Source organism: Perissodus microlepis, chromosome 8 (assembly GCF_051167445.1).
Source record: "Perissodus microlepis isolate ML-2025 ecotype Zambia chromosome 8, ASM5116744v1, whole genome shotgun sequence".
NCBI classification, from domain to species: Eukaryota; Metazoa; Chordata; class Actinopteri; order Cichliformes; family Cichlidae; genus Perissodus; species Perissodus microlepis.
In genome coordinates this window covers 28,643,119-28,669,033 of record NC_140468.1, presented here as the reverse complement: position 1 = coordinate 28,669,033, position 25,915 = coordinate 28,643,119, and the positions used below count along the sequence as shown (strand labels likewise).

Below are 25,915 nucleotides of genomic sequence, written 5' to 3'. Positions count from 1 at the left end.
TGTTTGGACACGTTCTGAGAACGCACATCTCTGTTTTTGTGTTATTGGAACCCAGACAAAAACTAACACATAAGAGACTCTATGGTGTATAGTATTTTGTTACTTTATAAAGCTTTTGAAATCTGTGTGGTGACGGCTGCTCCTGTGAAGCTTCTCAAAATGAAACATTCATTGGAGCTCTTTGACTGCCCACAGGTTAATGGAAGCTTTTGGGAAAGTAATTTAACCTGCACTGGAATGTTATGTTTTATATTTGTTACATATTTTCTATTAGACAGTGACAGATTTGGCAGTTCCACAGTATATACTGAAAAGTAGTAGACGTGTGGGCATCACTCACATATAACATTCAGTGAGAACGTCTCCAACAACCGTCATCCAACATGGCTGAAAAAAATGTAACAGCTTAGCACATGAGTCACTGTGGGTAAACCAGCGACCACGTCCTACCTGCTGAGTAACTGTAGAGCAGGTCAGCTACTAATTAGAAGTTTGGGGGTTCGTTCCCCGGCTGCTCCGGTCTGCATGCCAAATATCTAATATGATGCATACACCGGAGTGTGGATGTGTGTGAATGTTTAATGGAAAGCACAAAAAAAAAATTCTTGTATGAATGAAATATCTTTTATAAGATCCTCCGAGTGCTCAGGTGGAGTAGAAACATGCTTTATAAGAACCCGTCATATACATAATTTGCTCTGGGATTAATAAAGGTTAATAATGATTCAGTCCATTTACCTCAGGCTGAGGTCAAAGAGTCTGAACAAACTCTACACAGCAAGCAAATGAGGCTGCACCCAGCTCGGGACGACACTCACAGGGGCCCACAAAATGCTCCAAAAACCAGCCACAGCTGAGTCAAAGAAAGAGGTTTGAAAAGCTATAATAGAGCTAATAATAAGCTGAGTGAGTCTGTTTGAGAAGGAGCTCCACAGCCTGCCCAGTAACAGTTAGTGACCAGAGCGTGCAGGTAATCACAGAGCCAGCCCTCCTCATCACTTCATGTTGACGTTGACCGCTCGTTCGCTTAAATCTTCTAAAGATGTTATTTCCTTCATTCCACTCCACATAGTATGGACTCATCCAAGACAATGGGATTAACTAATGATGGATCCCTGGTCCAGCAAACTAATCCAAACCACCTAAGGCAATGATGGGAGCTGATTACGCCTGACTGGAATTAGTGGAATTCAACCCCACAGTCATTAGTAACAGGGAAACTATGAGGGGTTATTTGCTCCTCATTAAAAATTAAAGCTTGGCTTTAATGGTGATAACACAAAGCAACTGCCAAGTTGTTATAGGACCCTTACATTATTAATAGAGATAAACAGTAGCATCCGTCACTAAAGACAAAAGACCGTAATGATGATATGACTGTTTTACTGACACACAAATGCATGAAATTGCAAATACAATATATTTCACCCTGAAAAGGGTAAAAAGGCTCAGTGGGCACAAACTGTGACCATTTCACTCTAACTGTGAACAGACAGACAGAAAGAGAGAGCACAGGGCTGTAAAAGGTTCTTTTTATCTTGCTTAAAGTGATGCCCAGTTGTCTATGAACTGCTTTTAACACTGCTAGAAAGGTCGTTACAATTAAAGAAGTGCTGCTGGAGCACAGAGAAATGGAGAAGAATGTGATGTGAGAAAGATGTCAGCACGACGAGCGGCAGAGAAGCTTTTAGCCTTTCCTTACAGGAGTAATGTCCAATTACTGCTGTGTCTGAGGCCGCAGCACACAAACTTCAGGTTATGGCCCTCTGAAATGGACTAATTGTCAGCTGCCGTGTATCACAATCAGCCAGTACGTCCTGTGAGCCATCCAGAGGAAAGGCACAGTTCACATTGAATATTCATGTTTTTGTATTGGTTATAATAGGCTCGAGCGCACTCGGGCAATGATTCCAAACATAATCATGAATAAGCTTTCCCACTGCACTGTCTGCTGTGAGCTTAGATGACCCCCGCTCTGCTGATGCGCCTCATCATGTCTCTGTGTACCGTTAGCTTTAGCTCACTTCGCTGTGACTTCAGAGCTTGCAGTGACCTCATACAAAGCTTTTCTTATTAGTGTTAGTAGTAGTAGCAATATTTTTCGTATTAGCAAGGCCCACAGCAAACGAGACGTGTTCTTGCCTCTGAACTGTGACACTTTCAAAGTGGTTCTGCTTATTTACATTGTACGTTAACTTTAATATATTTTTTTGAATACAACAGTGTGACGAGACGACTACAAGCAACCACAGACAGTAATAACTGCTGATGGATTTGGATTGTTTACGTTTATTATTCATCACCACTTCCTGCCCAGCTCTCTGAATGTCAACAAAGGGACATTTGTCTCAACTATATTTTTATCTACAGTCTCAATGGTGACTAGAATTGCCAGCAATGATAAAGTCATCCAAACAGCCACAAGCAATTCAGTATTAGAGGCTAACCAAAGGAAGCACCGGTGCTTCCGCATGATTTGGTCTCAGAAGTAACCAGATGTACAAAACACACACATTCAAAAGAAGGGAGCGACTAAACTCAGAAATTGGACTTTCACCAGCAAAACTTTGGTATATGGTTTCCGTCAGGTCTCTGGACCCAAAAGGACCCACACACATGCACACAAAAGGGGAAACGAGAGGAAGGAAGGAAGACCAAGACAAACAGAAACAAGGTCTGCGAGGACTGGAGGGCAGCTTCACTCTGAAACAGGCACAGAGGCAGGTCCTTTGAATAACCGAGTTTCCAGATCATTCCCGAGTGTCTGAATAAAGACTAAACTACTTATTTTACTAGTGTTCATGTCAGAACGTTATCCTTGTGCTGGTTTTCTTGGATATTTAAAAGCTTTGGACAGATTTCCAACAAAAACTGGGATTATGTCCGGTGCCGAAATTTCAGGTTTGAAAAGTACAAACTATGACAGGTTTGGTTAGATGTGACTACTTTAATCTTTCACAGGGATCATGCTCTTCTTCTCACTCTGCTATCTCTGGCTAAACCACACTCAAAAAAATGAAACGTTGACTTTAATTAAAATTATTTTGTCAAAAGGTTCCATGAAATTTTATTGTGTTAGCTTAAAGCAAAAGTCTTTAGGTCATCTAATTTCATAATCTTTCATTAAAGTAACACAATCCTTTTGAAGTGAGCCAATTTTATAAAACTACTTAGGATTAATTACCAAGTGATATTTAAGATATTTACCTTATTTACCCAAATCAAGTTATGTTGTATGGACATGAATTATGTATTTACAGGTTAGATTCGTTTTGTGAACACATTTCTTGTTTGTGGTATTTAAATGTTAAATTTAAGTTAGATTAATAAAAATATTATAATTTCAGCAAACTTGTGCTTTACTAATTAGTTTTACATAAATCTATTTTGTCAGCAGGTTCCACACAAATGAATTTAGTACAAGCCACTTATTTCTCTTATTTCCTTTATTGCCAAGACATTCATTGAACTTTTTTTTTTAAGAAAACAACAGCTGAACCACACATTATTAGCCCATTAAGGTTAGTAACTAGTAGTATGCACACAGATGCAGCATAAAGATAATGATTTTAAGTTAAATGCCTCTGCCAGAAACAGAAGAAAAACAATTAAGATCACATAATGGGTTGACCACAAAACCTTTAACAATGCAAAATGAACTGTTCACCTTAACAGCTACAATCCTGGACAGCGTCCCATGACAAATTTGTGAAGAACAGAATAAACAGGTTCCAGTCACCAGGTTAGATTAAAAAAAAAAGTAATAATAACAATAATAATTATAATAATAATAATAATAGTAATAATAAAACAAATAGTCTACTAATATTCCCAAAATGATATCACCATCCCAAATAAAACTTTAATAAAAATGCAAACATTATGGTCTGACAATAAAACAGTTTGCCAGTTTTCAGTTTTTTGCAGCAGCTTAACAGAACTCATTCAACATTTGCCACTGTCAGCATTTATTTTACCTCTGCATAGGAAAAAAACTCAAGTGGCAAACATTTTAACATGGAAAGAATTGTTTGTTTTTTAAAAGGCGACAAAATACACATTCATCCTGCATCCTCTCTCAATGAAACCCTTTAAATCTCAATACTTTGAATAATCTTTTAGACAGATTCCATGCAAATTATAACAATGTGACAACATTAGTTATTCAAGATTTGGTTTAATACAGATAAAAACTACACTAAAATTACCAACCAGGTATTCTTTGAAGAGGATGCTTGGGTCTTCATTCAGGTAAAGAGGTAGTGCCCTGAGGACACACTCCCTCCTCTTTTCAGTAGCTTCATTCTGGAGAGAGTGACAGAGGTACAGGAAGAGAAAACAGAAATACTTTAGGATGACACATTATATGCAAAATGAATGACATATCCACTGCAGAGATAGTCATGTACACAAGACCAATTAATGATCACATGGACATGAATAGTTAACCTGTGGGCAGGGTTTCCACCACATTATATATGTCCATATTAAGCAACAGAGGGAAGGACAAACTAATACAGCATCTTTTTGCATTCCAAAATTACTTACAGCTAGCTGTTTACATTTGAAGTGATCTTATAACGCCATAACATTTTGCTACGAACAGAAAAACGCACCTGTGTGGCTGGGGCCAAAATGCGTCTAATTTTCCTCCCTGCAGCGCCTCCTTTTTTCTTGAAGACTTTTATGAGCTGGTCAGTGTATTGGTCAAGTTGTGCAAGAAACCTCGGAACAAGTGGAGCAGTAGTAATCCTCACAAGTTCTGCTTCCACCTAAAAACATGTCAACAAACACAACATACTGTACTGTAAATATATTTATATATACACTATAAGTACACATATACATACTACTGGCTACTGGAGCCATTACAGCTTTTACTGTTATTTATAAAGATCCATCAATTATCAATTTCATACCTCAGCCACACTGAGTCCTGGCCATCTTGTCTTTGATAACTATCTCATTATCAGTGTTGGGTAAGTTACTTTAAATTAGTAACTTAGTTACATTACTAGTTACTTCTATCAAAAGTAACTCAGTTACTTCAAGTTACTCGTTACTTTCAGAGTAACTAGTTACTAGGGAAAGTAACTTTGGTTTTACTCAGAATTCTCTTGTTAATGTGTTGCTTCTGTAGCTGGATACCCAGCCAGATTGCCAGTCTTCTAGCTTGCTTACTTGCCACAGTGCACTGTGCCACCTACCAATAGAAAGGAAAAGATAATGTGCATATTTCCACGAGAGAAATCCCACGCCTGGACCGTCGTTGACCGCCGCCATGATTCTAGCCTACGTCACAGCGTCATGTGCGCTTTTTACATCCAACACGAAAACTGCAGTCGTGGTGCTTTGATTGTACTCAGAACTCTGAAATTCTGCCTTCAATAGCAAGATGTAGGTAACACCAGACTGCAGATGAGCTGCTTACAGGGCTGGACTGGGACAAAAATCGGCCCGAGCATTTTGACTAGAGACCGGCCACCATTATAGCAAAAATCATAAAGCCTTTGAATGAAAACAAACACTGTTGTGACAGTGATGTACACTGTTCTGATGGTATATATGTATCAATCTATCAATCGTTTGTTGTAAGATTCAGATAATTATTTATTAAAGCTAGACATTTTAAATGAGAATAAGAAAGAAAAGTATTTCTTTGTGCCCCCCTCTCCCTGTTAATGCCCTACCTGCCCCCCTGGCAACACTTTGCTAGACCCGCCCCTGCACAGTTACCAGCTGTCAGCTACATAGAAAAGGATCCTGGTGTTGTTTGTCTCTCAGAAACAGTTCATAACTTCAACTCATCCATGTCACCTAAAAGGTGAACCTGTTTCTCCATCACCTGTTCAGCTCTGATGATTCAGTAAGGACATCTCCTGGTTTCATCTTCATGTTTCTCACCACATATCCAAACCGACATCATGACCAGCAGCTTTACAGCTGTGGCTCCAGCAAACATCAGCTGATACTAGAAAGTAATATTAAATAAATTCTAACAACAGCTGATCAAGCTTAAACGTGCTGCTGTTGTTTAACGCGACATCCGCTGGTTTCCTGTTTCTGGCGCAAAGTGGGCGATAAACAAACAAGAGAGACGATCAGCTGATCATTGATCAGCTTCATGATTGAAGTAGAAAAAGGAGAGGGAGGGGAGAGAATGAGAGGAGAAGAGGCAGCTGTGCAGCAAAGACACAGAATAAATCCAGCTTTGTGTCTTTTTCATTGTAGCTGAAGTCCGGGACAAACTCCACCTAAACTTGGTTTATATCTGACCCAGATAGACTGCAGGTCATAACTTCTTACCTGAAGTTCAGTTCACCGCCTCAGGTGAGATTTGGTTTAATACAGATAAAAACGGGTGAACCAGTTTTTGTCTGAGCGTGTTGCTGGGTCTGAAATGCACCGGGATGTCATGCTTGGAGAAAACTCTCCTAAGTTTTTCTGGAGAGTTGCTTGGAGAGTTTTCTCCAAGCATGACATCCCGGTGCATTTCAGACCCAGCAACACGCTCAGACAAAAACTGGTTCACCCGAAAGACAAAACGCCAAAACACAGACTTAACAATGTGGTGTATGCTGTACAGTGCAGCGAGGAATGCCCAGACCTCTACATTGGAGAGACCAAACAGCCACTTCACAAGCGCATGGCACAACACAGAAGAGCCACCTCCACAGGACAAGACTCAGCAGTCCATCTGCATCTTAAGGATAAAGGACACTCTTTGAGGATGCCAATGTTCACATTTTGGACAGAGAGGACAGATGGTTTGAAAGAGGAGTGAAAGAAGCATCTATGTCCACTGTGAGCGACCATCTTTGAACAGAGGCGGGGGTTTACGACACCAACTCTCTGCCATCTATAATCCAGTTTTGAGATCCCTTCCCAGACGCCTTAACGCCCACTCACATCCTGGGCCATCTGACCTCAGGAATTCGCATGATAAGGTGGGGCCAGGTTTCACAATGAACACACCCGAAACTCTGGCTGATTGGGACCCACACCCAGTTTCACACCTTGGCTCAGGCGATTAGAAGATCATCAGGGGGTCCTTTTGTCCCTCTGTGGGGGGATACTCCCACTAGGTTTATATCTGGGACTCTCCACCATTTGACCTTAGAACTGAAGAAGCTTCTCGGATGAGAGGTGAAACGTCTTCAAGTAAACTTAAAGAAGTCCAGACGCTTTCCTTGCAAGCTCCTTTGACTACGATGACCTGGATGACTGAGAACCTTCACAGACATATGGCATTTATTGCAGTCAAGGATGCAGAACTCATCAGGAAGTGCAAGTCCTGCAAAAACTCATCCACTGCACTGCTTGGAACATGGAGTACATTTTCCAGCTTAAGCAACATCACTGCAAATTTCTCTTCTATCATCCTCTCATCACTTTTAGAGATCCCTGCCTGAGGCAAATCTTGCACTTCCACCTGACCTTCGTCGAATACTCCACTGTCTTCATGTTCCCCCCTTCAAGAGCTGGCCTTTTAAAACTGTCTCTTACTGCTACTATTCCACCTGTAAAGTCACTGTAAGAATAACCAAGATCTATTTTTATGTGATTTGAATGTTCCATAGATGTTTGTCCTAAATGTACAACCCTTGAACACGCATCGGACCGTTTCATTTGCTTTCAGATGCAAATTTATGTGAGTAAAATAATCCTTTTCAGAGGTAACTTCAGAGAATCCACAAACATGGAAGCTGAACGTGGCCAGTGACAATGTTTGCTGTGATTTCTCTCTGTTACGAACCCTGCAAAAACAGGACCTGAGTGCATGACTTGAATGTGCATGGACAACTAATATATGGGCAAGGATATGGGCGCCAGTGCCCATAATCTGGATGTTTTCATCTATGTTTAAGTAACTGGCCCCTAGTTGAGGTCTTTGCGCTGCAACCTTTTCACTGCCACATTCAGATCTGGAGAAGAAATAAAAGCGGTGGGTCAGTAAAGAAAACTTAACTCGTAAAACAGTTTTCTTTTGAAAAAGTATGACAGTTCACATATCACATGCAAGCTCTGCAGTACCACATACACCACATCAGTATAAGAGGGAGCCGGTAAAAGCCAGGATCTGAAATTTAGAAAGCAAAACAAGAAATTACAAAAAGTTTAAAATTATTGATTTAATTACAAGTAAATGAAATCTTACTCAGAAGAAAAGCAAGAGGTCGACACTGCCATGTGCCAACTTTCTGTAGAAAAAAATATCATCAGGTCTATCGACTTTCTGTCTGTCCAGTTATAGTTCGTCAATAATTTCATTTAAAAAAAATGTAGTGTTTATTTAACAAAATTTAATTTATAACTATGTTGATATGTATAACTCTGCTAGGAAACATGCTGTCTTTACAGACCATTTTCACATAATACAGATGACAGAGCACAACAATGGTGTCACAGTGGCTTTCGGCCCTCAATTTTTGGATTTTAAATGTCACAACTTCATGCTATCATTGTTATCCTATTAGATATTTGTGTGATTCTCAAACTACAATAAAGCAATCTCAATAAAGCAAGTGGAAAAATATCCTAGAACCCCTTTAGCTGATCCCTTAAACAAGCAAAAAACCATTAAAAATGTGTCTTACACATTCCGCAAAGTAAGGATATTAACATGTTAGCAGTTAATATAGTTGTTTACAATAACCTGAGATAAACAGGCACACTAAATTTTATCATTTGTACTATTATATCTCATCGTAATCCCAGGTTTGCTCTATGAGGGACATACTTCATCTGTGCCTCTAGTCTGAGCGCACGTTAAAAAGCGCAAATGTTGCATTTTGGGGAGAAAATTATTTTGATCGTAGAAAAGTTTAATTTGAGCGAACAAAATTCATTTCTGCATGCAAGAAATGTATTTCATTGTTTGCTATTATCCATATACACACACAATAACAGCCCCTCTCGCTCAGTTGTTTGCATTTGCTCTTGCTCAGATCTTAGTTAAATCAACACGACTTATTCATATTCAATAAACCTGTGCATTTTGTGTTGATGAGACGTGATTGAAACATGTTTAGATGAAGTAAGGTGAGCTCTTGGAATATTTTAATCCTTCACGATTTTGTCATTTTGTTCCAAAACTGTTCAATAGCTTTTACCCCAGTACTACTTGGTCACTTAAATACTACATGTTATCTTCATATTACATAATGTTCAACAAAGTCTAGAGTCTGGTTAACATAAAAGGTAAATAGATCTACAACAACTACCATCCTCCTATCTTTATCCTGGTTGCAGGGGCATAACCCTGAAGTGACAGCTGACCAGTCTATCACACAGAGACAAACAACCATTTGCACTCACATTTACAGGAAATTTATAATCACCTATTAACCGCGGGAGGAAACCAGAACACCCAGAGAGAACCCACTACAAACTAGCCAGAGCACAGATTTGAACCCAGGACCTTCTTACTGTGAAGCAACAGCACTAACCACCACACTACCAATCGGTACCAAAGAAAAGGAAAGGCGGCTCGACTTGACTGAGCTGGAGGCCTTCCTCAAACCACGATCCAGAGTTGTCGAGATGAAATCACATGCAGTGTTGCGAGATTTAACATTGCTATATTATTGACTTACTTCAGTCGAACATTATATGAACAATTTAATATACCCTCTCTGCATTCATGCAGTTTCTACACTCTATAGTTACACTTCACTTTAAAGCAGAGGCAACGGTGCTGAATACACGCAAGATGCTTACATAAATCCAAGAGATGGCCAATCCCTTTTTTTCAGTGTATCTCTGCTTGTCTAAGATGATCTGGTTGTGATGGCTTTATCTCATTGCTTCATACTTGGTTTACAACCATCCATCCATCCATCCATCTTCATCCGCTTTATCCGAGGCCGGGTCGCGGGGGCAGCAGCCTAAGCAGAGAGGCCCAGCCCTCCCTCTCCCCAGCCACCTCCTCCAGCTTATCCGGGGGAACACCAAGGCGTTCCCAGGCCAGCCGAGAGATATAATCTCTCCAGCGTGTCCTGGGTCTGCCCCGGGGCCTCCTCCCGGTGGGACATGCAACCAATCACTGAGAATTAGCACCTTCAAGTCTTAGGTCTTGGTTCTCCGATGGAAAAGGGTGGAGTGCAAACTGCTGATCCTAATTGAGGAGCAAACTGTAAATTGAATCACACTTGTTATTAATCTCTGTCTCTCTTCCACAGCATGTCTTTATCCTGTCTTCCTTCTCTCACCCCAACCAATCACAGCAGATGGCCGCCCCTCCCTGAGCCTGGTTCTGTCTGAGGTTTCTTCCTGTTAAAAGGGAGTTTTTCCTTCCCACTGTCGCCAAAGTGCTTGATCATAGGGGGTCATATGATTGTTGGGTTTTTCTCTGTATGTATTATTGTAGGGTCTACCTTACAATATAAAGCACCTTGAGGCGACTGTTGTTGTGATTTGGTGCTGTATAAATACAACGTCATTGAATTGAATTGAAAAGAATAACTATCTCAAGGTCTTGTTCAGAAGTGAGGGAAGTGGAGGGTGGCTGACTGAAGGATGGGGTGAAGACACAGCTAAGCATGAAAGCAAAGCTGCCTGTTTACTGGCTGATCTGTGTCCCTACCCTTAAGAACTTAGTTTTTCTTGGATGGACTTGGAATGCATCAGTGTTCCCCCAAATTAAGCAGATCTGGATGATTGGGGATGAATGGATGGAACATTTCATATGATAACTAACAACACAAGGTTACAACAGACACAAAAAAAAATCCAGTTTTATTACATGTTCAGTTCTCAGTTGTCTGGAGTAATCCTAACGACAAGCCAGATATAAAATAAGATAAGATAACATAGGACAATTCTCACAAACACTCATCAGAGTTTAAATATATGAACTGACCACTCAAGACCACAAATGCATAAACAGCTTTGACACTTTTATTTATTTATCTTTTACAAAACGTTATACCAAAATTGTAACTAAGAGCAAGAAAGAAATCACTATTGAACAACATATCCACAGCACAAAAGCAGATTTGCAGAACATGATTATCAGTTTGGGCATCTTCCTGTAGGAAGAAAGGCCTCATTGCTGAAATGAACACTGAGTTCTCTTTGCCTCGCTTTAATAATGTCCACAGCCTATAGAACAGTGAGCTATATGTGTGAATACAATAAGTGTTGAGTCAAAAACTTCCTGAAGTCAGAAATGCTGAGATCCAGGAAGTGTGAGGCTGCAGTGTCCTTCTCCATGAAGCACATGAAACTATACTGGTAGTCAGAGATGGGCAGTAACTTGCTACAAGTAATGTTACTGTAATCCGATTACTTTTTTCAAGTAACGAGTAAAGTAAGGGATTACTATTGCAAAAAATTTAGATTAGATTACTGTTACTTTCCCATAAGCACACTGCATTACTGTGTTGCATATAATTTAATTTTTGCCTAATGCAATGTGCATCAAATTAAAAGATTAAAACTAGTAAACTAATTTTAGACAGAGGCTTTGATGCAGTTTTATATGACGGATTATGAAGAAAAAGTCGAACTGGGCTGAAAGGTCTACTGCTTTATCACGGATTCAGGTTGTGTATCATGTTTTTGAAAAGTAACTAAGTACTAAGTAACTAATTACATTTGAAAATAAATGATCAGTAAAGTAACTGGACTACTTTTTTGGAGAAGTAATCAGTAATAAGTAACTATGTTGGATTTAAAAATGGCTGTGGTGATTAACAGAGGAAAGAACTATGTGTTAGTCAGAAGTCTTCTGTCTGATATAAAAACATCCAGCTGCTGCTGTCACATGTTCAGGTCAGGTGGTTCCACCCTCCTCCCTCTAAACCTGGTTCTTCTCTGACTTTTCTCTCTCTCACTTCTTTTTATGTCTCTCTCTCTTTTTATTCTGTCGTTTATCATTTTGACAACAGCGCAGCTACTTTTGTGAAATTGAGAAAAATGTTTAAGTCAGCTTTTCTCTTTTCTCCACATACCTACATCCATTCCTCTTGTCCATTAAGATACGTGTTTATGACTGTGTGCATGTATATTCACTCTGTGTGTGTGTGTGTGTGTGTGTGTGTGTGTGTGTGTATGCGTGTGTGTGTGTGTGTGTGTGTGTGTGTGTGTGTGTGTGTGTGTGTGTGTGTGTGCACTCTTAAGAGAGAGAGTGGAGCAGACAGGAGTAATTTCTGCTCTGCACAAAATACTTTATATGATACTTGTAGACGATTTGACTGCAGTGAACCTCCTTAGATTTTCCTGCTTAAGTTTAAACACACATTCAGACACAAACATTTAGACACACACATACACACACACACACACGCATACACACACACACACACATGTATACAACAGACTAATTTTTAAAGTTATTTTCTCACACAAAAAAACAGGATGTTCACTCACAGTGCGTGTTAGTTCACGCAGGAGTGCGTGTTAGTTCACGCAGGAGTGCGTGTTAGTTCACGCAGGAGTGCGTGTTAGTTCACGCAGGTGTTCTTCATCGCCCATGTGTCACATCCAGCTCTGATGGGTTGTGCATGTTTCTCCTTCGTTGTATGAAGCATTTAAAGGAGTGAGAGAAAATGTTCATGTCTTTTATACAATAAATACTGTGGAGTGTAACTTGGAGCTCTCTAAGAGAGCCATGATTGTGTCTTAGAAATGTGTTAAGATTAAAAATAATATACTGGTTTGTGTTTCTCTGCTCTAATGGAAGAGATCGAACAGCCTTTAACGGGATGCTCTGTGTTAACTGGAGAGCTGAACATATATCAGACTGCTTAGGTATGTTAACCTGGACAGTGAAAACAGAGACTTTCTAAAACGGTGACGCATGTTAGTCATGTGATGCAGTCATGTGACCAATTAAACTAAAGTAGCGGAGGGCATTACACAGCAGTTGTTTTGTTTGCTCTCATTTTTGACAGCCCTATTAAAAATATTATCAGTCTGTACATGCTCCAGATAGCTAATTTTCACTCACGTTTGCAACTTTGTACTTTTGTGTTACTCGCAGCAACAGTACTGGCACGTAAGCGTTTTCGGCCATTTCAATGTGGACGCACAACTCTGTGAAAATGACTGAAAACGCGGACTTGGAGCGTTTTCAGTCGAAAACGCCGTTTTCATATCTATCCGGGCCAGTGTGGACGAAGCCTTAGTCCTGGCCCTCTGGTGTTCTGTGCCTTTGGTGGGAGGAGACAGACGTTTGAAATCTGGGTATCCTGGTAGAACTGGGCAGCCCTCGAGTCCTGCCAGCCGGACTGATGCCAGCATCATTACCTTTTTAATTATGCTTGATCCACTGTGTCCATGTGGAATTCCCAGGGTTGCAGCACAAGAGGAAACGTGTTTTAATAAATGTCAGACTGGATCCTTATTGGCAGCTGCATGCTTCTGCTGCTTCATCACTTCCACTGTAGCACCTACTGTACTCTACTGCAGTGTGTGTGAAGATGAATATGCAAGTTAGTGTGTGCATGCAGTTGTTTTGTTCCTGCTCTATACTCTGCTCTTTGTATTTAACACAATACAAATGCAGACATAAGTGACACATGAATTTGTGAGTCTGTCACTGAACTAACACAGCCTCAGCATGTTTGTGCTCTCTGCTCATACGGGCTTCATGTTGTCCCTAACAACAACAGTCACTTCAAACTGCATTCGATTTCTTCATATTTCTTCACAGCGGCAAGTAGGGGTGACGTGGGCCGCGAATGGCCCCCAGGCTGCGAGTTTGAGACCTCTGATCTAGACAGTCACAACTTTTTTCTTGTGTTTGTTTGGTTTTTGTGTAAGATAAAGGAATTATTAATTACATACGACTTTTTGACTGAGCTGTCTGTTACAATCAGGATTTTAGTATAGAGAGAAAAGACTGAAATGAGTGTGTTTGGGTCGGTTGTTTGATGCCTGACCTCTCTACAGGATTAGATGTGCTTGAACTAACAGTAAACCTGACCTGATCTCATTCCTAGAGCACAACAAAGTGCAGTTATGAGCCAGCTGCTGGTGCATCGTGTGATTTTCTGAACAAGTTTGTATTCTTCACTTTATATTTGCACTGTTCTTTATCCATTAGTTGTTCAGTTCTGTTTATTTTACAGGCTTGTCTGGAATGAACATTGCATTTAGGTTATAAACTCAGTGTTACATGACACCGTTTCATGCTACCTACTTCATGCTACTGTCCCAGTACAGTTTTACATGGATTAACAGAAGAAAAAAGTCCCGGGCTTATAGTCCTGCAACAGATGAGTCCATTGACCACAGATGAATGTATCATCCTCAAACAAAGTACCTGTCAAGTATTACTATTATTAGTGTTACAGATGTTAGTGGGTTTATCTAGATGATAATCATACACGTTCACTCGAGCTAACCCAAGTTACTCTGTCCACTGTGTGTAAATCTGCCACTGTGTGTGGATATATAACACGTTGTGGGGGTTGCACACATCAGTGGGTGGTTTCAGCAAAATTAAAGTACTGCTTAATAAATAATAGCCAGCCTTTCTTTCCACCCCTCCTTTAACCATAATAAATCCATTACAACAGCAGAACATAGAGCTGCTCCTGTTTCTACTCAATAATTGATGAAAACAAATTCCCCCAGGCACTAATTAGATCAACAGGAAATTAGTATTTATTGGAATACAGGCCTTTGAAAAAGGTCATATTGAATATTTGCTCAATGTCTAGTCTTGCATGCAACACTTTTTTATGGTTATTCAAAAGGGTTTAATGGAAAGTCCATTGCCCAATAGTCACCAATGTATGAAAACTATGTGTGTGTGTGTGTGTATGTGTATGTGTGTGTGTGTGATAACGTTTGTCGCCAAATAAGACACTACTACAAGAAAATACAGTCTTTAAGAGAGATGCAGTGGAAATCAAAGAACTCCTATTCCGTTCAACAATCAGAGAGAGCCTCGTTCACTTCAGTAACCCAGAAAAACTTTAAATGTATGTAGAACAAAAATACAGACGCTTACAGAATAAAACAAGATGAAGCTTTCAATTCACAAAGCTGTGGAACAAGGTCTGACGTTACACCATGGCTAGCCATACTTGGCTTTACCATAGCTGTTAATGCAGAAAGAGCCATTATGACCATATTATTAGTGTAGTGTGAACTTTACAGAGGATGTTCTGCCCATTTTCCTTTCAGGACACATTGGAGTCTGACTAAGTTCTCCTTTGAAGTGCCTTTTTTCATTACCACATCTGATCATGGTCTATGATGCATTCTCAAATGTTCTTTAGCTCAACTTTGATCACTTAGTCAGATGTGTATTCTCCTGCTTCAGTGCGTACCATATGCAGATATGTTTTATGCAAATATTTAGAAAGAGTTTTTGAGCTGTGGAGCGTGGCTGGTTAGGACCCTAATGCCATCTCAAACGGCACACACACAATCCCTTATTCAGTTCAAAATCTCAAAGTCTATGAAAAAAAAGTAACTAAATCCACTAAACTCAGAGGTAGAAAACACAGAAAAAACAAGAGATGCTTTGACAAAAACTAAAGGGAAACAAAGGGTTTAGACTTCAAATTCAAAATCATGAGAAGTGGAACAACAAGGAAGTCAAACTTAAGACAAAAAATAAAGAAACCATCTACTAAATTAAAACAGGCCCTAGAAAGAGTACATCCTTGGCTTGGCTTGATTCATGTTGGCTCTACTTTACTCAGTTCTGGTCATTTCCATTGCAGTTGAGTGCAATCTATGTACATGTGGTCGTTAGAGCACAAAGTCTTGTGACGTCATTTCTTTGCAAGAAAAACACAACACAACATTACTCTGGGCAGGCCCGGCCCTATCCAATCTGGCGCCCTAGGCAAGATTTTAGGTGGCGCCCCCCTACATCGGCAGTGTAGTGTATGTACTCACAAGAAACCGAATAGCTTTGTCTTTGACCTCTTTTTTTTTACTTAAAGAAAGAAAATTCACAATCAGAATAATTAACAAGATAAAAAAATATATGAATAAATAAATGAATACAAAAAATAAAAAATGAATATATGAAATACAATAAATTTTACATACATAAACACAATAAAACGTGTCAACAAGTTGGATAAAATAAATTAAAAATACAATATAAATAAGGCACTGCACAAAACGATATTAAATAAACCAGTATGACTTTAACAACTATATTACAAAAAAGGGGATCCTACAGAGTTCTCTAGTTGTGCTTTTTAATACTGCATTAACTAGAATGACTTACAAATTACTGTACACCACCCCCTCATCAACCTCACATCACCTGCTACAGCCTTACTCTCCTAGTCTTTCTTGCAGCAAAGTCATCTACAACATCATCATATGACAACTGATTTGAGACCACATGATTTATGCTTATGATGGAAAGTCCACTGAGACGTTCTTGCATCATAGTAGATCTCAGGTAGGTTTTAATGAGTTTGAGCTTAGAGAAGCTTCTTTCAGCAGCAGCCACTGTAACAGGAAGAGTGGCAAAGATTCTCAGAGCAACCCACATGTTGGGGTAAATTTCTGCCAGCTTCTTCTCATGCAGGAAGGTCAAGAGTTCCATGTTTGTCATGTTCTTTGATGGCAATGGTGGGAAATTCTGCATTTCCATTGCAAGTTCTGTGCCATTAATGTCCGGCTGGCTGTCATGGGTCAGAGTAGTACTCAGTGTTTGGCACTGCTGTAGCAGCTCTTCTTTTTGTAAGTTGTGGAAATTGAGGAGTACTCCAAACTTGTCATTCACCTCTCCAAGGTTCTGAAATCTCTCATCAAGTGAAGAGATGGCTGTATCCACTACCACATTAAAAAATGTGGTTTCCATTTTTTTAAGTGCATCTTGTATGGGCTCATCTGGAGACTCATAACCGAAGTGCCTTTTGGTGGTTCTCAGTCGCTTTTGTTTGAGTTCAGCCTCCACATTCATTTCTTCACACATCTCCTTTGCCGTTGTCTGTGCATCAGAAAATCCAGTGTTTCTGTAGCTGGTGAGGGAATCTTTGGTTTTCTTCAGCAAGTCGACAGCCACATCTAGCTGCATGGAGGGCGACTGCATGAGTTTACTCACATACTGGATCTTGCTGAGAATGTCATACCAGATGGCTGTACAAATGCAAAAACGATAGGATCCAATCTCCTCAGCCAAAGACTGGGCTTCAACTCTGACCACAGGGTCTGTAGCTGTTTCCCTCACCTCCAGAAGAGCCTCTCTGACTTGCCGAGCCTGATATCTGACTGCCTCAATGCTTTTTATCCTGCTTTCCCATCTGGTCTCAGCCCATGATTTCAAGGTGGTTTTCACATGTTTCAGGAGAACACCCCACCTATGGGTGGAGGCTGAGAAGGGCTTGAATAATTTTGCTAAATGCCCAAAGTAGCCAAGGGCATCTGGTGAGCTTTTTGCAGCATCAGCTACTACCAGATTTAAAGTGTGGGCACCACATGGGACCAAAAAAGCTCTTGAGTTTAGCTGAAGCAACCTTGCCTGAACACCTTTATTTTTTCCCTTCATGTTGGCCCCATTGTCATAGGACTGTCCTCTGCAGTCTTCAAAAGGAATGTTAAGCTCCTCTATCCGTTTTAGGATGAGAGTTGACAAATGATCTCCTGTTGATTCCTCTGCAACAAGAAAGCCCAGGAAATGCTCTTTAACTTGTGGTATGTCTTCTTGTGACACTATCCTGACTATGACAGAGAGCTGTTCCTTATGACTCAGATCAGGTGTGCAATCTAAAATGATGGAGAAATACTTTGATGTTTTGATATCTTCCACAATGCGTTTTATTATTCTTGAACTGATGGTGTCAATCAGTTCATTTTGGATTGTTTTTCCCAGATAATGTATGTGACTGCCAGCTCCACTTTCTACTCTACTGACATGCTGCTTCATCACTGGATCAAATTTGGCCATAAGCTCCACTTCTTTCAGAAAATTGCCATTGTCTGGTTTATTTAATGTGTCTGTGGACCCCCTGAAAGCCATGTTTCTTTCAGCTAAGGACTGAATTATTGCCACCAAACGATGTAGAACTTCACGCCACCTTTTTCTCTCAGCCTCAGCAAGTGCCATCTCTTGTTTATCTATTGTGAGTCCTTTCGCAAAACGGACCTCCAAGTCCTTCCATGTTGCCATGTGAGCATTATGCTCCTGGCTATCCTCATGGACCTTGAGCAAGTGGCTTGCATTTTTCCAGTCCTTCAGACCTTCCCTACTCAGTTTGTAATCTCTCTTGGAAAACATTTTGCAGCAGAAGCAGTGCAAGCTATCCTCTTTTTTCGAATACATAAGCCAGGTTCTTCTCACCTTTTCCCCATTGATTAAGAGTCTGTTAAAATAATCATGCTGACACCTTCGCCCGTCTTTCTGTTTCGGGAATGTGAAGTCACTATCAATTACAAATGGACCTCTGTGAACTAACTCTGTTCGTACCTTTTCAGTTAAAGCAGAAGGCCAGTCAGCAGGGTCTATTGGTGCAGCAGGAAGACCGCTTGATGCTGCTGCATCACTGCTGGGTTATGCTGCTGAGGTGGAGGCAACAGGAACACCGCTTGATGCTGCTGCAAAACTGGTGGGTTGTGCTGCTGAAGTGGAGGCAGCAGCGGTAGATGTGGTAGATGGCCCAGGGGTGGGATTTAGAAACTTCAACAGTGCATCTGAAGAGAGGAGTATGTGACACCACTGAGTATTAAAGTCTAATAATAAAAACATATGATTCCAGGAATAAAATGAAATGATATAATATAAATGAAAAACCAAAGAGATATATGTATGATGTTAACTGATATGCAAATTAGATTAGATTCAATTTATTGTCATCATTACAGTGAAATGCTGAATAGCAGAATGCAAAGTAACAGTATAATATCATATGAGAATGTTATGTTATGATTATCTTTGACCGAATCACAGCAGTGCTCATATTAAAAAACAGCATTCCCTCTCATGTGATATTGCTTAATTAACATTAATGATGTGCACTTTAACAACTAGGCTTACAACTATAATATATACAGGGGTGGAAAAGTGACTATTACCTGCAGGGTAAACGTTAGCTAACCAGAAGGCAATAACAATGTAAACAAAAAACACCTGCTTAAAAGATGAATACAAATGAGGAATGGTGGGAAAGGTGGGAGTACTGTAATTACCTAACGTTACATTATTGTTTTCCATAACAATTTAGCCCCCTCCACACTATTAACTGACGTTAAAACAGTTAACTAGCTATTTATTGATTAGCGAATCATGTAACATTAGCTTAATGCTAAAAATTTAGGTTACTATCACATTCAGACAAATAATTTCATGTAGGCTAACGTTACCTACCTCTGTCTTTTTCTCGTTTCTCCTCCTCTTCTTTTCTCTTTTTTCTTCCCTGGGCACCTGACAGTTTTGGCCGTTTTGACATCTTGTGTTGATTTTTTGATGTGGTGACGTCCAAAAGGAACCATGATACGGGAAGGGAGGGGGCGCACCGTGCGGGGGGGGGGGGGGGGGGGGGGGGGGCGTAATGTTGTAACAAATAATATTTCTATTAAATAAGCTTTACTTTGCATTTTAATTAACGTGGGATTATTTTTTGTATTTAGAAATAATAGTACCAACTTTTTTTTTTTTTTTTTTCAACATTTGTGGCACTGGCGTGGCGCCCCCTGATGGACGGCGCCCTTAGCATTTGCCTATACGGCCTATGCCACGGGCCGGCCCTGACTCTGGGATTAAGTCGAAGGAGCACGACAGTTATAATGACAGAAGACCATCGTGACGCTGGAAGTACCCGCCAGCATTCCAAGACAGGCCAATCATCACTGAGTAATCACAGACAAGTCTTCTCAGATCCACTCAGGTATTACAAATACATTTAACAAGACATATATTAATAGAAGTGGACCAGCCCTAGACTTTATGTACCATATAAGACATAAATCTGAACCCACATGTGTCTCGGGTAACGTCTTGAGTCCTCAGGTCCTCAGTTAGACCAGTGAAGACCTGTAGTGGAGAAAGGGCCACCAGGATGAGGATGGCTGACAGTTACGTGGTTCACTTCAGTCTGTTTTTGAAAATGAAAGCTTGATTTCATTTCATTTTTTTCTCTCTGTCCATCCTGCTTTTTCTTGATTTTGTTTAACAATATTCCATCTCTATAGTGCACACCTCCAAACCGCTACCCTTAATGAAAATGGAGGATGCACAGTCTGGTGTATACGTTTGTGGACTGACATGTTTTTGTACGCACTCTTCTTGGTGCTTTGATACGCGGGTCAACCACACCGCTCACTCGGATCATGCTTAGATTATCATTGCTCTCATATCGTCCTACGTAACATTAACGGTGGCAGAAGTGGCGCGTCGTGTGTCTGGCGGGACTGTCTAATCGAGGACATTGAAGACATCTACCTGCTCGGAACCATGATAACAGGGCTCTTGCTGTTTGGAGCTGGCTTGGCCCTGGCTTATCGGAAATTGAAGAAAGCGGTGACTGCTGTTCAAAACCTCACAAGGCTCGCCGCTCTGATGGAAACTGTGGGAAGAGCGGTGAGTGCTCAGACTGTTCTTACTGAACGAAATATGGGAAAGATCTTGGAGGAGCTCACGGCTCTTCAAAGAGAGATACACCTGAAGACCAGTGATGGACATTAGAACGACTGAAAAATGGGTGCAGTTCGTTCGCCCTAAACCAGTTACCTCCATCTCTAATGCGGCTATACCCCCACCCCCAGCTGCTTGAAGGTGGACACCGAGGAGAAGAACAACATTCTTCCAAGAGATACGAGAACGAACGGACTCTCTGCCCTATTCCTCAAGGCCACCTGCGTAGGCTGCGCACTGTTCATCTTTGCCTAACAAGCAGAAGGACACTTTCTCAGGCTGAACTTAACACACACCCTGACACGCACACATGCACACTGATACTGATATGCACTCACCACACTCCCTTCCCCGGATCCAACGCATCCCATGCTTACCTCCCACCCGATGGAGACAGCGGCTCAGTCGGAGGTGCGAAGAATCGCAGCGACCATGACCACTGTGTACATCGGCGTACCCCCCTCCCCCCTTATGTTGCCTGTCTGTGTTTCATGGCGTTACAGCGTGATGATATCTGTGCTTCTTTATGTGCTATGGAGTTTTTTGTTTTGTGAAACCCTTTTTTTTCTGCTGAATTGCACCTATGTGTTACATATCTCACTGTCTATCCCTTTTTTTGCTGCCTAGCCCGACCTGTCTCCCCAATGTAAGTTTGTATATTGTATGTACTGTATGTATGGTCGACTAGGTCTGTCATTTCAGGTGCAGGCAACTGCAACCGACAAATAAAGTTTATCCTTACCCTTAATAAGGAAAATGGTAACTAACGTTGACACTGGGATGGTCATGGTAGCCCAGCGATGAAGATGGTCTATCCTAAAGGTCAAAGAACGTGCCTAATCGCTTTCCACACAGATACACAGAGTGGAAAGTGACTACAGGTTCCATCACAGCAGGTTTCAGTACTTTTAGAAACACAATACCTGCACAATACTTTTATACACAAAGCTAGACATGCTTAATGTAAAAGCACCAGGCTACCTGTTGGAATTGCTCTTTGATATCAGAAGTGGTGCACGAACCTGACTGAGCTCTGATGGATGTTTATTCCTTGTCCACCAATGATCCCAGTGCGAGCTAGTGTGCTAAACAAGAATTCCTCATAGCTTTCATTTCTGCTTTGGTATCTCCTTTAATCACAAGCCTGCTCATTAGCACTCAGTATGCTAATGCTGCTTTTGCTTTTCTCTGTCCTACTTGTTATGCTAACTTATTGGCCTGTATTAGCATCACTACATATCACTTGCAGCTCAGCCCTGATAATGCAGCTACACATGCTGTTATATACATTAAATACATTTTTCTCTCTGATGGTTGTAACATGAATGTCCAAACTACAAATGTCAGCCTCGTGGTAGAGATTGACTAAAGCCAGTGGAATCTGTCCTCATTAAACCCGTAAGTATATGCAAATCCTCACTTCCACTCTTGATCTTACTGCTGGCTGACACATTCCTCGAGTCATGCAACCTACACGTCATAGGAAACCTGACCCAAGAGCAGACAAACACCAGTTTAAATGGCTTATCTTACAAAGAATAACTTTTAGAGGAGGGGAACATTCCCTGGATGGAATGGGAAAAGGAGTTATTGTGGTTGACAATAAAGAGCTGGTGAGGGATTTGTGTGTCAGTCAAAGTAAAATCACTAACTCTTTAAATAAGACACGACATGATGACTTGTGCACACTTTCCAGTGTGTTTAAGATACCATTAAATGTTTATGAATACATGTGTAATCAATATGTAGAATATTTTTAAGTTAATGAGCAATGATACATAGGTAAAACATGAAATGTTCATAATTTAGCTGACCACAAATTTCAACATTTATTTAAACATTTAGGGGAAAAGCAAAGCACCCATATGTGCTACAAGACTCATATGAATTACTTCATCACTGAAACAAAGAACAAAAAACTGAAGCAAACACCTGCTACTCGTTTTGGTGAGAGGGAAGAGAGAGACTGCTTTTCCTGAACTGGCTCGGTGTAGGGAAAGCAGCAACTCTGCAACATCTGAGTGTAACACCACAAAGTTAAATAACAGAAATCACTGGCCAACATGACAGAGTGAGCAGGGAAGTAACGTCACATAAACTGAATATTCATTGGTGTTTGTAGCTCAGGTCAACTACTAATTGCAAGGTTGATGGTTTGATCCCTGTCTGCATGCCAAAGTATCCTTGAGCAAATACTAACCCCAGGTTGCTCTCGCATGCATCCGGGGCAAATGTCTGCCACACTGGTTTCCTGTTTCTCATGGCGTTTTTTATCATGCAGAAACATTACTGAGCAGAACTTTCTATTACAGCTTGTAATGGAGTAATAACCAATAATAATGCTGTCATAGTAAGGTGGAAACAAGAAGTCATTACCACTTAGTCACCCAAGTAATACTCAATAATCATCTTATATCAACAGTGGCTGCAGCCGAGTAATATTACACTGAAACTTATATATATAATATATAATAGTGGGGTCATAATAAGGGACCATAAAGTGGGGGTGGAAACAAACATCGTAAGCAAAACCAATGAGTAATAACACAGAGGCACATCAGTACCTCCATGTCTGTGTGGCACAAACACATTCAATCAGGGAACAAACAACAAACTTTGTCCTAAACTGTGGTTTGACTGCAGTGTCGTACTACAGGATTCCCACAGGGAAGTGAAGAATAGGTTACAGTGAACATAAAACATCATGAAGTTGTGTGGTAAGGCAGGAATGGCCAGTGACTCCGTGAGGTTTTTATAGGCTTATTGTTCTAACTCTGATTTATGGTAGCTGACCTCTAAGTGGAGACAATCATAACGAATGGTTAAGGGAAAAGGTCAGATCGTCTCTTCCTCTGTCTACGACAGATTGGCAGACTTTAAATGATAATTCTGTGATGCGAAAAAAACAAAAATTACACAACAATGCAAAAAAAAGAAAAGAAAACACTTGTCTACGCCCACATCCCATCATACACATCTTTATACAGTATTTTCTCTACTTGTGTGTAGCGCTATGCCTGCTGGATGTTGGACTGTTAATAAGTGAGAGTTTTGTTCGTTAATTCTGAAAGGAGCAGAGCGACGGTGCAGTTGTAGAGAAGGTCGTGTTTTGTTGGTCATCTTTACTTTGGACAGCCTGGTGTCACGGTACTGGGCCATGAGGCCCAGGGTTTAAGTTCTAATGCATATTTTTGTATCCACATGTGTAGTTTAACACATCTAGTTGTTTTCTAGTTTGCAGTTTAGTCCTTGGTTTCTTAGTCCCTTTTGTCATCTCTCCCTGGTCCGTGTGTCTACCTGTCATGTTTCATGTCTCTGGTTAGGTTAAGTTCATGTTCTATCTCCATGTCTATGTCTCTGTGTTTCCTGTTTTATTTTGAAAGAGTATGGTGTATGGTGTTCTTTGTTCATTGTAGTTAGTGTTACTCTCCCCTGTATTGTCATTATGTTTCCTTCTAGTCAGCTGTGTTCTCATGTGTCTCCACTTCCCCTGATCACCTCATGTGTGTATATAAGTCCTCAGTCTTCCTTTGTTCGTCGCCGCGTTGTCTGTTCTACTTCCCCCATGTTACCCCAGGTTTCAGGACTCTGTGCTGGTCATGTCCATGTTACTTACGTGAATACGTTTCATAGTTCTTTGTTGTTCCAGCACAGAGTCCTGTTCATAGTTGTCTCCGTCATGTGCATCATTGTCACCCTGTCTTAGCCTTCCCTGCTGTCTGAGTTAAGTGTCAGTTCTTAGTTTTCCCAGTTCAGCTTCTAGTTTAGTCTTGCCTCAGTGCTTTCTGTTGTTTGCCACGTTAATCAGCCCAAATAAAGGCTCGCTTTTTGTTTCAAGTTCAGTACTGTCTCCTCGTCTGTGTCTGCACCTGGAACCTCACACTCCCACACACGGTCCGCCCACCGCAGACCGTGACAGCCTGGGCTCCGCTCCAGGAAGCAGAGTTTAACTCTGACATGTAAACTTTGTTTCATCTGCGTTTCCTGTCACCTACAGCTGCAGTTATGTAAAACATTTATATATTACATGTCAAACCCTGATAACTAATTAATAGAAACCATGTCTCCGCCCTGTTACCATCTGAACATATGTCAGCACTGACACATGTGCTGTGTCCTCCAGGGGCTGCATCCTTTGAAGGACTCACGGTCTACGTGGGCCGGGCTCTCTGAAGACCGAGAAGGCCGGAAGTGCGAGGCTGTGAAATGGGACGGTCGAGCCTTCAGATTTGCGTCCCCGTTGTCTCGTTGGAGTTTAATAAACTCAACCGTCTGCTCCTTGCTATCTAAAATATAACAGGGTGTTTGAGTAAATTCTCGACTTCTATTTAATCAGTTTTTTGTTTGACGTTTATTCAGCTGTGTGAAAACTGTACTATTTAATCTCAGCCGAACCGATTTACTCAGGAACAAATAAAACACTGAAAAAAGCCAAACAATAACATTTTTATGTTATCTGAGTGACTTATATAGCACGTTTAACCTGAGTAACGAAAGACCGCAGGGGGTTGAAAGCAATGTGCTGAGACTCTGTTCTCGTCGGCTCTAGTGAGAAACGAAGGACGTGTTTGTCGGCCGCATTTGGGGTCTTCAAATTTGGACGGCCTTCGTCGCCTGGCTGTGACGTACTCGGTCTACAAAAGCAGCCTCTAAAGGATGCAGCCCCTGAATCTGGACACCGTTCAGATGTTCATATTCCTCGGTCCTGTTCTTTATCTACCCGTTGCCATGGTGACTGCTGGTCTCTGAGATCTCTTTTTGATGGCGTGCTGTCTCTGCTCACACACGTGTGTCACACGGGGGGAACATACTGATCACCTTTGTGGATTAAAACTCAGAGTTGCCCATGTCAGAGTTAAGAGTTTATAGTTGGAGCCACGTTTGCTCAGCCTGCTTCCTGGAACAGCCCTGGCTGTATTTCCATCCTCTCTTTGTGCCTTTTTCTAACCTGTCCTGTCTGGCAGCTTAGCAAGCAGAATCATGAATGCACTGTGGTGCCAAACACGTCTGCTTTGCCAAGAGGAGCTCTATAAACTCACCATAAGCTCTTCTTGTTAGGCTTTTTCAGATTTCATGGTCAGCTAAGTAAAATTCTTCCTCACTCCAGCTCGCTGTTGTAACTATTGGATAAACAATGTTTCACTCTCTAAACAGTGTACTAAACACTCCACTGTACTGTACTGAGAGTAAGTCAGACTGGAGATACGTGCTTTATTCTTATTGTTGGATGAAATGTGCTCCGTTTGTATCTGGTTTGGTTTTCAGTGGAGACATGACAGAGACAAGCAGCTGTAGCTGTTTACAATGTTTCAGGTCCTACCAAAAGCATTTCAGTGGGTTTGAGGTCTGGACTTTGACCAA

General features: G+C 40.9%; 1 protein-coding gene across 7 annotated transcripts in view; it reads left to right on the top strand.

Moving 5' to 3' along the window:
• LOC146382158 (RNA binding protein fox-1 homolog 3-like) overlaps window positions 1–25,915 on the top strand; it is a 530,501-nt gene that overhangs the window by 208,114 nt on the left and 296,472 nt on the right. The window lies entirely within an intron of this gene.